Raw genomic sequence first — 11,265 nt, 5'->3', positions numbered from 1 at the left:
GGCATGTGAAGCATCTTCAGACTGTACTGCGGGGTGCGTGTGTGTGTGTGTGTGTGTGAGAGAGATGTCCTTATAATAACACACCTTCAGTTGATGGTGAAGTGACTTTTATCTGCACCAGATCACATAAGATTAAAGTGCACTGAATAAAGTGCACTTTAATCTGGGAAATCCAATGGTAAACAATTACTCAGTGCGCTTTTTACTTGTTTCAGTTTGTGGAATAAAGGTTTTTTTTAATTGTTATTATTATTTGTGATATTTTCACCGTTTAGTGGGAAAACTGTGGGGGGACTGCTGCTGTTGGTGTGTGCATGCGTGCTGGGTCCTCTACAACCTCTGACCTAAAGAGGAAATTAATTTTCAAATGACATCACGAAAGGGACTTACCACAGCACATAAGGGAGAGAGAGAGAAAAGATCGGGATCAGTATTATACACGATCTATAAATCGCCTTGTGAAATAAAAAGATACATTCTCATGTTAATTGAAGGTATTTCATTAAATGCTTGTTTTGCATTTCATTTCTCTTTTTTTGACGACTGCTTGTGTGCATGAAAAATAAAAGCAATTCTAAATTTCATTGATTGATTATCCTTATAAGGACTAAAACCATCCACGGCCATTGTGGACAAGTGCTGGGCAGAGAATCTTTTTTTTTCTTCCCACTTCTCATTCCCAGCTACCCTGTGCGCGTGCCCGCTGCGTGCTCTCGCTCCCCCGTGGATCAGTTGAGATTGAAGCACCAGGAGGACCGTGCGCTACTGACCCGGTCAACAGGAACCGGCAGGAACCCTCCACACCTCCAGGAGGATACGCAGAGACACCGACAGAGAGACAACTCACAGGTTCAACACCGCAGGCTGGACAAGCTGAGCGACCCCGACCCACAAGGTACAAAGCACCACATTCGTTAAGTTATTTTTTTCTGTGGTTAATAGCCTGGTTAATATATCCTGTTAGTATTTTAGTTAATCTCAAAATGAAGAAGCAGACAGAATGCCACAATGAAATGAATTGGTTGGACTATGAAGTTAGCACAGTAGTGACTAATGGACTTTTCGCCTGATGGTGTCAAGCTGAGTAAATACTATTTTACCCTTTGGCGAGCAGCATTCACATGCGCAATAAAACTGCAGTTTCAGATACAGTCAGAGCTCAGATTCATAATGTTAGCTATGTTCTACGTTATAGGTCTGGGTGACGTTTACCTAAATCTGCACGTATCACAATTTTGATTCCAAAATCGTCTAAATAGTTTGAAGGTTTATTTGACCTAAACAGATGTTTGCATGGAGTGCAGTGTGTTGTTCTTCGAGGGTCACCAAGAAGACGTTTGAGTTTGAGCTCAGTCAATAATTGGATATAATTTAATCACACAGAAACAGGCACTACTATAAGCACTGCTCATAAATGCATAGGATACGTCTTGTTTTTGAACATACTTAAGTACTAGAGGTGAACCGCTCGATCCAAGTATTGATAGTATAGATACCAACAGTGCCTTTGGTATCGGATCGATATTAGCGCAATAGGATCGATACTTTATTTCAAGATCAGTATATAGCCGACTGAAGTGTGTTAAACAAATTATTATTATTATTATTATTATTATTATTCTTTGAATTGTTTGAATCAGAAGCTCAGGAGGCACTGATAACCTCCCTAGCTGTTTGTTCTGGGGGTGCAGTTACATAAACTTAAGACTGATGGTGTGATGACACACAGACACAGGATGAGTGTCACTCATGAATCAAAATTAGCATCTTGGAAGACTTGACTCCTCTTCAAAGGGCTGATACTCGATAGTAACCTTTGCAACTCAAGTTTTTCCACTTAGGCAGATTTGTTACTAAAGAAGTGATTTGTGAAAAGCCTGAACTCTTACATACACATTATTTTAAAATTTTAATAAATGCATTTGTTGCATTTTCATCATCTTTGTCACTCGTCAAAGCAACGTAAAGATGATGAAACGGGGCCCAATGAAATTTTTCACTATCAATACCAAATATTTCAGTTACTTGGATCAGCGTGCATTTGTTTATCATCTGGTGTAAGCCAGCTGAACTGAACTAAAGAACTGAACAAAGAATTAATTTAAATTAAATCGCAATCATTTGCACAGAAGATGTTTGCTTTCATTCAGAACATTATTTTGTTGAACTGCAAATCTGCAGTGGATGCTAATCATTATTTTTTGATGGAAAACTTTTTCACAGCATACATTTTCACATATAATAGTATGTAAATGCAGCAGTTACCAGTGATATTATAGGTACAGGGATTTGTACCAAAATAGTGCAAACCTTAATTAACATCATTGGTAACACGTGTGTTTATCTACTTTTCATATTAAAATCACTGCTGTGGAATAGGCCTGTTATAGGTTAAACATTCAGTCACCACTAACCAGCTCTCTCAGTGTTACTCCAACTCCAACCTGAACGCTGTGGCCTGTAACCAGCTGTTACTGTCTGTCTGCGTGGCTGCGTCTTCCCTGCTCGGGGTCTTCTTCTTTGCTGTGTGGGCGAGGTTATAAATAAGAGGCCGGAGGTTTTTGAGTGCTCGTGTGTTGTTTAACCAGCTGCTGTGGAGGTTTGTTTGTCTCCTCTGAGTGCAGGTGTACTCCCTGTACTGACCTCTAGATGCTGTTCTCGGGCCTGTTTCAAGGTTCTCCACCACCCTGCTAGCACTTACCACCTGGCTCCTACCTCAAGGGTTTCAGTTTGTTTGTGTTGTGTCAGCGTCACCTGTCTCATGTGTTTAATCTCTGTGTGTGTCTTTGTACCACTCTGTGGCATTTACCCTTTAAGTGCTTCCAAGGAAAGCAGAAAAAAGCTTGAAATGTGATGCACTCTTGTTTGCTTTTTTTTTTTTTTTTTTTGCGTTTGGGGTTTTAAATTGTCCTTTATTATTGCGATGACTTGTAGAAATCTCAGTTTTGGAGGTTTTTCTCCTGAGTGAGTGCTGGACCCAGAGTAAAAAAGCATTTCCAGATATACTAACCCATATTTTGAGGTTTTTATGCTATTTCCGATCTTTGGGCATATGAGATGAATTATACCCTATAAACATCTATGTATGTGCTGGCCTAGTCAAAAAGGAGCATGGGAAATTTCCCTTGTCTTTACAAGGATGACCACCAGCAGTTACAATTGTATACAGAGCTCAACTTGCACAGTTTTTACAGTGCAGTGAAAAAGTATTTGTCCCTTCCTGATTTCTTTGTTATTTAGTTTGTTTGTTTTTTGCATATTTGTCACAGGTTTTAATATTAGACCAAAGTAGCCCAAGTAAATACACAATGCAGTTTTTAAATTATTCATTTTTTGAGGGGACAAAAACTGTGCAACTTGGCACAATGTGAAAAAGTAATTACACTCTTGTTAAATTCCGAATTAACTGTGATTAACCAGATTCTTTTTTGGAAGCAGAGTTTATTTTCATAATCTACATCCTGGCTTGATTACTGCAACAGAAGCAGTAATCAAGCCTGGGCCAGCAAAAGCATCACATCATGTCACAATATAAAGAAACTTAAGAACAGCTGACAAAAATAGTTATTGATGTCTGTCAGTCTGGAAAGCCTTATAAAGCCATTTCTAATGCTTTGGGACTCCAGCGAAGAGCCATTATCTACAAATGGAGAAAACTTGGAACAATGGTGACCCTTCCCAGCTGATACACCAAAATTACTCCAGGAACACATCAACGACTCATCCAGGAGGTCACAAAAGAACCCAGAACAAACTCTACAGAAGTGCAGGCCTCATTGTCTCAGTTTAGGTCAGAGTTCATGATTGAATAAAGAGACTGGGCAAAAATGGCATTCATGGAAGAGATGCAAGGAGAAAACCAGTGCTGCCCAAAAAGAACACAAAAGCTCGGCTCACCTTTGCCCAAAACATCTTGGTGATTTTCAAGACTTTTGGCAAAAAATTCTGTGGACTGACAAGACAAGAGCCTCTTCTGAGTACTCAAAGCACTTTACACAACTTGTGCATTCACCCCAGCACATTTTCTTAGTGCTTTCTAACTAACATTCACACACACACATTCATACTGCATGGATGGATGCATCAGAGAGCAACTTGGGGTTGGTATCCTGCCCAAGGATATTTGCCATGCAGACTAGGAGAAGCCAGGAATTGAACCACCAACCTTCCGATCAGTAGATGACCTGCTCTACCGCCTGAGCTACAGCCAACTGCCACCTGTAACTGATGGAACCATGAATTCTGCTCTCTGTCAGAAAATCCTGAAGGAGAATATCTTGCCACTAGTTTATGCCCTGAAGCTCAAGCACAGTTGGGTTCTGGTGCAGGACAATGATCTGAAACACAGCAAGTCCACCTGTGAATGACTCAAAAAGAATAATATGAAGATTTCAGAATGGTCTAGTCAAAGTCCAGACAGAAATCTGAGATGCTTTGGCATGACCTTAAAAAGGCAGTTCATGCCTTAAAACCCTTTGATGTGACTGAATTACAAAAATTCTGCAAAGAAGAGTGGGTCAGAATTCCCCCACAGCACCGTAAAAGACTCATTAGGGAGTAATTACTTTTTCACACAGTGCCGGGTTGGTTTGGATAGCTTTTGTCCCCTTAATAAATGAAATCATCACTTAAAAACTGCATTTTGTATGCAGTTTGTATTTATTTGAGTCATCTTTGTCTAACATTAAAATTTGTTTGATGATCTGAAAAGGTGAATATCCTAAATTCACAGCTGTTTTTTTTATTTTGTTTTTTGAATCACACAGAGATCTTGATACCATCACTGGGAGTCAATGTGTGTTTTATCTGATAGTGATATCACTCATATTGTTTTTTCTCCCAGTTGTTGCATTAACATTGATTAAATTTTGGCATATTACTAAAATAAAATAAAAATAATCCTCTATACAAGTTATTTGATAATAAGAAAGAATTGAACAACAATCATGATGAAATCACACAGTTATATACAATTAAAGAAAAGCTGGTTGTTTCTATACAAACCTGTGCAGCTGAAAACACGTCAACAATAAGACAAAACAAGAAGAATACAAAAAAAGCTTTAAATGATTTCCTTTAGTTCTTTTTTCCTTCTAAGGATCCCAGACCAGAAAGTCATCTGTAACTTGCACATGACTTTACAAAACTCTGACTTGTTGCTCCTTATTGGGGAAGTCGCAGATGCTATATACATTACATTGTCTATATTTTAGTATAATTTACACTTCTGTGCTGTCTTACAAAGACATGCTGTATTTGACGAGCTCAGTACCCCTCTTGTGTGTAATTAGCTGCTGTTTGGTGGGAAACTAGCAGGCTCTGCTCAAAGCAGGAAACAAAGAAAGAAAATGATTTTTCCTTTTGATTTTGACATTAATGACAAACGACTGCACCAAGTCCATTAGGCGTTTCTTAAGTGAAGCTTCAGAAAAATGCACAACAGGTACGTGTTCATCTGCATCTCAGCTGTGTGTCATTGGTGACTTAACAGTGAAAGTCAGCACAGTATGTGAATCATGTGGAAGTCAGTATTAGAGCAAGCTTAGGGGATGTGTACCGCATGACTAGATGTAAAGTCCTTAAAACTTTGCCAAGCAGGAAAGCTAAGTGAAGGCTGTACACTGATCTTGTTTAGTTTGGAGATTACAAATTTACTAACAGAATAGGAAGAATATGAACCCCCTTTTCCCCTTTTCATTGCTTTCATTTTCCTTTGTTGATTATTTTCTTTAATTTTCCAGCTTCTTATGCCACGCTGGCTTTTTTGTTTGGTTGTTCTGCTGCTATGTAAACAATAAGAAAAAAAAGTCCTCACAGTTCATTGTGACTGACACTAACAGCTCGTGGTAATTTGTGTCATTTCATGGTGACTGATGGGCTCAGCTCCAGAGGACACAGAGAGGAGTCACACAGTCAGAGGGATGACAAAGACGATGGAGATTTTTCTCTCCCCAACTGGGTCACTCCATCTGTCTCAGCCCAGAGCAGTCTCTTGCAAGCAATTATTGAATTAACCTAGATCTCTGAGGCTTTTCAGTTTTTCTGTAGCTCAGTGTTTTGCATGGTTTAGACTTTAGCATGGTTGAGGTGCTACAACATTAGCATCCAGTAGAAAACAGACCAGTTTTTGTGTTACAAGCACCTCATAACAGTAAAATCTGTCCTCCTGTTGAACCTTTCTGCACCATCTTTGTCTAGCACACCTCTAGAGTTGTTTTACCAAGAAGAACTGACCTAAAGCTAGAAAATGAATGGGCCTCAAGTACTACAGTACTCAGAAATATGCAAATATAAAGGTAAGCACAAAATACCCCTCTGTTGAAGCATTTATGGTACATCTAAGTGAAATAATCAATACAAAAGGGAAGTGAACCAAATAATTGTGATTTCAGCTTGTAAAGAGATCAGGGATTTTATTTTTGTTTCCAGTGGTTTTATGTTTCGGATGCTTCATCTTAAGGCCCTTGCACTTTGGATTCAATAATCTGTTTTGGTGGTTAAGTGAACTTTTGCAAACCGATAACCCATAGGGTTTCTTGCCAGTTTGTTGCTGCTCCACCAACCACAGAATACAGATGAAAACACACCCAAGGAATGAAAGCAGTCTGAATGTGAGTTTCAGTCTCATGTTTTTTCTTTTCTTTTCTTATATCAGCTTTACTCATAGAGCTGAGAGACTATAATAGCATTTCGTGTGATGCTGTAGGTACTTTAGTTCTGTCGTCATATCTTCAATAATGCTGCTAAACTGAAACATAAAGAAATTGGGAGCCCGGTAAGTTATAACTTGCGTAATTTTGGTGACAGATGTTCAGTTGCTTACTCAGACTGTGTTGTGAGAATAAAACCTCCAGATTCTTCATTTCACCTCAGAGATAGTTGTTTAGTGTCTTTTACTGATGCACATATGTTTTTGATCATTAGATGTAATAGAGTGTGTTTAAATAGCTTAAAACAGAAAAAAATAGAAAACTTCAGTGTCTAAAATTTGAAAGCTCAATGTATTCACCAGACAAAAATTGCCCTTTTTTCTGAATTAACAAGATATATTTATATCCTAAAAGAACATCTGCTAAATTAAACGCCTCATTTTATGATTATTAATGCACTTTCTATTTAGCTTAATACACTTTATTTTTGTTTTACGTTTGTTTTAGTCACGACCTAGCTAGCAGTTTAGATCCATTGCCTTATATCTTAGAGCCATAAGAGTTCAAGTGATCCTGGAGAAATCCTGCAGTATTATAAATAAAAATAAACTTCTGTTCAGATTTCAGTAGATGACCAAAATGTACTTCAGCTGCTTGTGTAGGATTCACACTCTCGTGTCGCTCGTGTCATAAACCACCAAAGTATAAGAAACCGAAGCAGCCATCTTATCACGAAACCTCCATTTATACGAACCTCTGACCCCGACTTACTCATTGGAGGAAATCCATGTCCAGCGATGTTAACTGCTTTACAGAATGGTAATGAGGTGTTAGCTGCCCAAACCAGAGCCTGGGACGATGCATGCTTGAAGTGCTGAGGATACTGGAGGCAAAAATAGAAGGCTAAAGCTTGAGGTACATTTGTTTCCGTGCCTGCTTGGGATTAGCGGCCTCTAAACACGCCATTCCATTATGAACACACACACATACGTTTAAAAAAATTGTTTTTTTCAAATATGCTGACACTGATAGCGCTGCTTCCAAGTACAGAAAACGAGCGTTACATTTGGAGTGACAAGCTTGTTTGATTTTGTGTGTGCAGCTGTTAGTATTGCACAGACATTTGCAGTGAGGATGACTGAGTAGAAAGATGTCAGGCTAAACCAAGTACAAGGTGCAAATGCTCTTTGTGGTATGTCTTATCTCATGGGAGATGTCACACATCAAACCTTGAATATCCAGCCTACATATTACAAGCTCACTATAAACTATGAAAGTCTGTCAAATGAAAATATCTACTTAAAGCCGGTTCTGTTATTCTAATTCACAATGGTGCCCTGACAAAGAAGCCCAGGAGGAGGGGGAGAGTTTCAGGATTAAGTAAAATGTCCTGTTTGTAATATGCATTGCTGAATGAGCGGAGGGGATTTTGAGGGAGAGAGTGAGGAAAAAGAGAGAGAGGGAGACGGAGAGATGAGGACAAGGGCGACAAGGCCTTGGTTGCGACCAGTTGATTCAACGACTTCTCTCCTCTGGCTAGGACATGCTCACTCTGTTCAAGCCTAATGCCACAGACATGCTGACACACACATGTACACACACGTTTTTTTTTTTATCCCTCATCGCTCCTCTGTGCCACTTCCCCCCATTCTGCCTATCTCTCTTTCAGTGTCCCTTTTTGACTTTTGCACATTCCTTCTGTCTCCCAGTAGAGTGGGTGCATTAATGGAGCTGGAAGGAGCAGCAGAGGGAGCGAGACAGAGAGCAAGGGGTAGATCATGAGGACAACAATGATAGCTCAAATGTACGACAACAAAAACAAAATAACATCACAACACTTGATCTGCTGGAGCTGAAGCACAGGGCACGCTGCACTCCGATAGCTATGGTGAACAACCCGTTCTGTTGCAGGCTAAGATACAGCCGATGTTCTCTTAGATTCCTGTGGTTATGCATTGGCGCTCTTTGCTTCTGAGCAGCGTATCCGCTTGCATACATGAGGACTGGTTTGACAGGTTTTAAGACAGTGAAGATGACGCCCTGCTTTTAGTACAGCTTGTGCTAAATGTTTTTCACTTAACTTGACATAAAATGAATAACTGTTCCGCTGAAGTCTACAGGGAAATGTACAAAAAAGACAAAATATCCAGTGAGCACCAGTTCTCTGGGTGAACAGGACAAGACTGGGACAAAAAAAAAATCGTCCCACCACGATTACTCAAACTAGCAGCTGGATAGCACTGTGGTAGCGCTACTCACCTTTGAAACTTCACGTCTATGATTTGACTCTTGATTATATATAAAGCGTACGCATACTCTGTATTTATCTCCTTTTGTTGGATTATAGATATTGAAACAGGGTTTAATCAGGTTGATACAGTTGTTGTTGGATCATTTCTTAGTTGCACCTCAGCGTGTGACAATAATTAAAAGCGACACTTTAGCTATTAACAGTGGCTCATAGTTAAATCAGTCATTTGTGTTACCTGATTTGTTGAACCTCTCCCTTCCTAATTATGTTCCTCCATCATTTTCTTACCACGTTAATTTAATCTTCCTCACTGCTCCACAGCTGGTGCTAGCAGCAGCAGCAGCCTCTTGTGAGTGTGAGGAGTTGTGGCTGTTCACAGTGCAGCAGTACTGGCAGCTAACATGTCGGTTAATTTGACACATTTTGTTTCCTCTCAGCTTTTCGGCTCCATTTTTTGCCACTTCTTCCACACTAAACTTTGTCTACAAGCTGCCTGAGCAAACAGAGGTGTAGCCTGTCGCATTAAGAGATCTGATTGGGCAATCCAGTGTCAGTAATGAAAATGAACAAATGGGCTGCTGCCAGTGCACAGCGGCTCTTCAGGCCGATCGATCAGCCCAAAAGTGTGTCGGCCCACAGGGAAAATGTCCAGTATGACAGATTGCCAGTCCAGCCCTGTGGGCGAATATGCCTCGTTGATGCTTCGAGCTGATAGGAAGGAAACAGTATCTCAAATAACCACTTGTTACAGAAGAGCATCTCTAAATCCACAAAATGCAAACCTTGAAGCAGAGGGGGGCAACAGCAGTGTCAGCTAAGAACAGGAAACTGAGGCGATATTCATCAAAATTGGACAGTTGTAAAAATATTGCCAGGTCTGATGAGTGGTGGTGGTGCAGCTGATATCTGTGTTATACTGTTGTATCCATTGGACCAACATTTGTGAGAATGTCTTATTTAATCTGCTCCATGAAAAATGAAAATGATTCTGAAGACTAAAGGAGGTCCAACCTGGTGCTATCAAGGTGTAACTAATGAAGTGGCCGCAAGTGTATAGCGAAGCAAACAACATTTCACTGAGTGAGTGAGTCCTTTGTCTGTGCTGCACACTAATTGTAACCCAGGTTGTGGCCTTCTGATGAAGTGAGCCAAGTGCTGAAAAAGGAATGCGCTGCCTCACACTCTGGGTGAGACAGCGAGAGAGAGATTTCACTGTCCCCGTCTCTCTCTGTCACTCTGTCTCAGCTTTGACAAGCAGGTCAGACATACACGTGTGAGATATTCTTGCTACCGTTTCCCGACAGCTGCTGCCAACATAGTATGTCACCTAGTAGCATTGCCTTTTCCACTTAAACACATTTTTCTTTCCTCCTCATGTCTTCACCTTTCTCTGTTCTCTGTCTTGTTAGTTTCAACTTCCCTCGCCAAAATGTCTCGGTACTATATGAGTCTGAAGATCCACATGAGTGTCTCAGTGTAAACTGTGGTTTAAGCTGTGTGTTGTGATTTACCTTTGAATACAATGACATGTTTTTAAATATCCATTAATCACAATGTTGTATTTCTCTCACTGATCTCAAAGAGCAATCATTGTTGTCACCTTCCGTTGTTGCACTAATTGAAATTTTTCTTATCTTCCTATATTTTTCATTTCACATTGTCACATCTTATCTCGTAGTTTGTCCTTAGGATGGTCTTGTCATATGTGGAGTGAGGCGATGGTGATTCAGCAGCCACAGGCAAAGCGTTGTGTACATCTGACTGACGTTATATAAGAGAGTAGTGAAAACTGCATTAATAAATGTTTTGCATACTTTAAATCTATAAATCTAAGAAACACTGCTGCATGAAGATATAATACAAAATTATGTGTGAGCTTGACAAGTGTGTTCACCTGTCACAGAATGAAGAGTTATTGTAAAGCTTTACAGAGAACGGTAGGAATGATTTTTCTGAAGCGCTCTTTATGGCAGCGAGGCCGAATCATTCTGAGAGAGAAGGCGCTCTGCTGCCTCTGAAGTGTAGCGTGGAGTGGATGTGATGGGTTGTCCATGATGGAATCGATAAATATGAATGTATTTTCAGTCTGCATAGTCAGAAAACCATTGTGGTTCCTCAAAAGATAAGCTGAAAGCCCCACCAGCGTCCTATTATTGATCTTAACTGCTTTTGTTACTGTATCAGTATTAATTATATGATATCAAGTGTAACGTTTTCAAGAGTTATTAGATGACTTTGCTCTTCTTAAAATAAAAGTACTATCAGTAATAAAAGTACTATCAGCTTTTAGTCTCCCAGTGAGTACTTACAGAAGTGTATTTTGCACACAGACACACACACACACACACACATGTCCCGTGTCTT

Source organism: Perissodus microlepis, chromosome 20 (genome assembly GCF_051167445.1).
Source record: "Perissodus microlepis isolate ML-2025 ecotype Zambia chromosome 20, ASM5116744v1, whole genome shotgun sequence".
NCBI classification, from domain to species: domain Eukaryota; kingdom Metazoa; phylum Chordata; class Actinopteri; order Cichliformes; family Cichlidae; genus Perissodus; species Perissodus microlepis.
Note: the sequence above shows the minus strand (reverse complement) of the source record.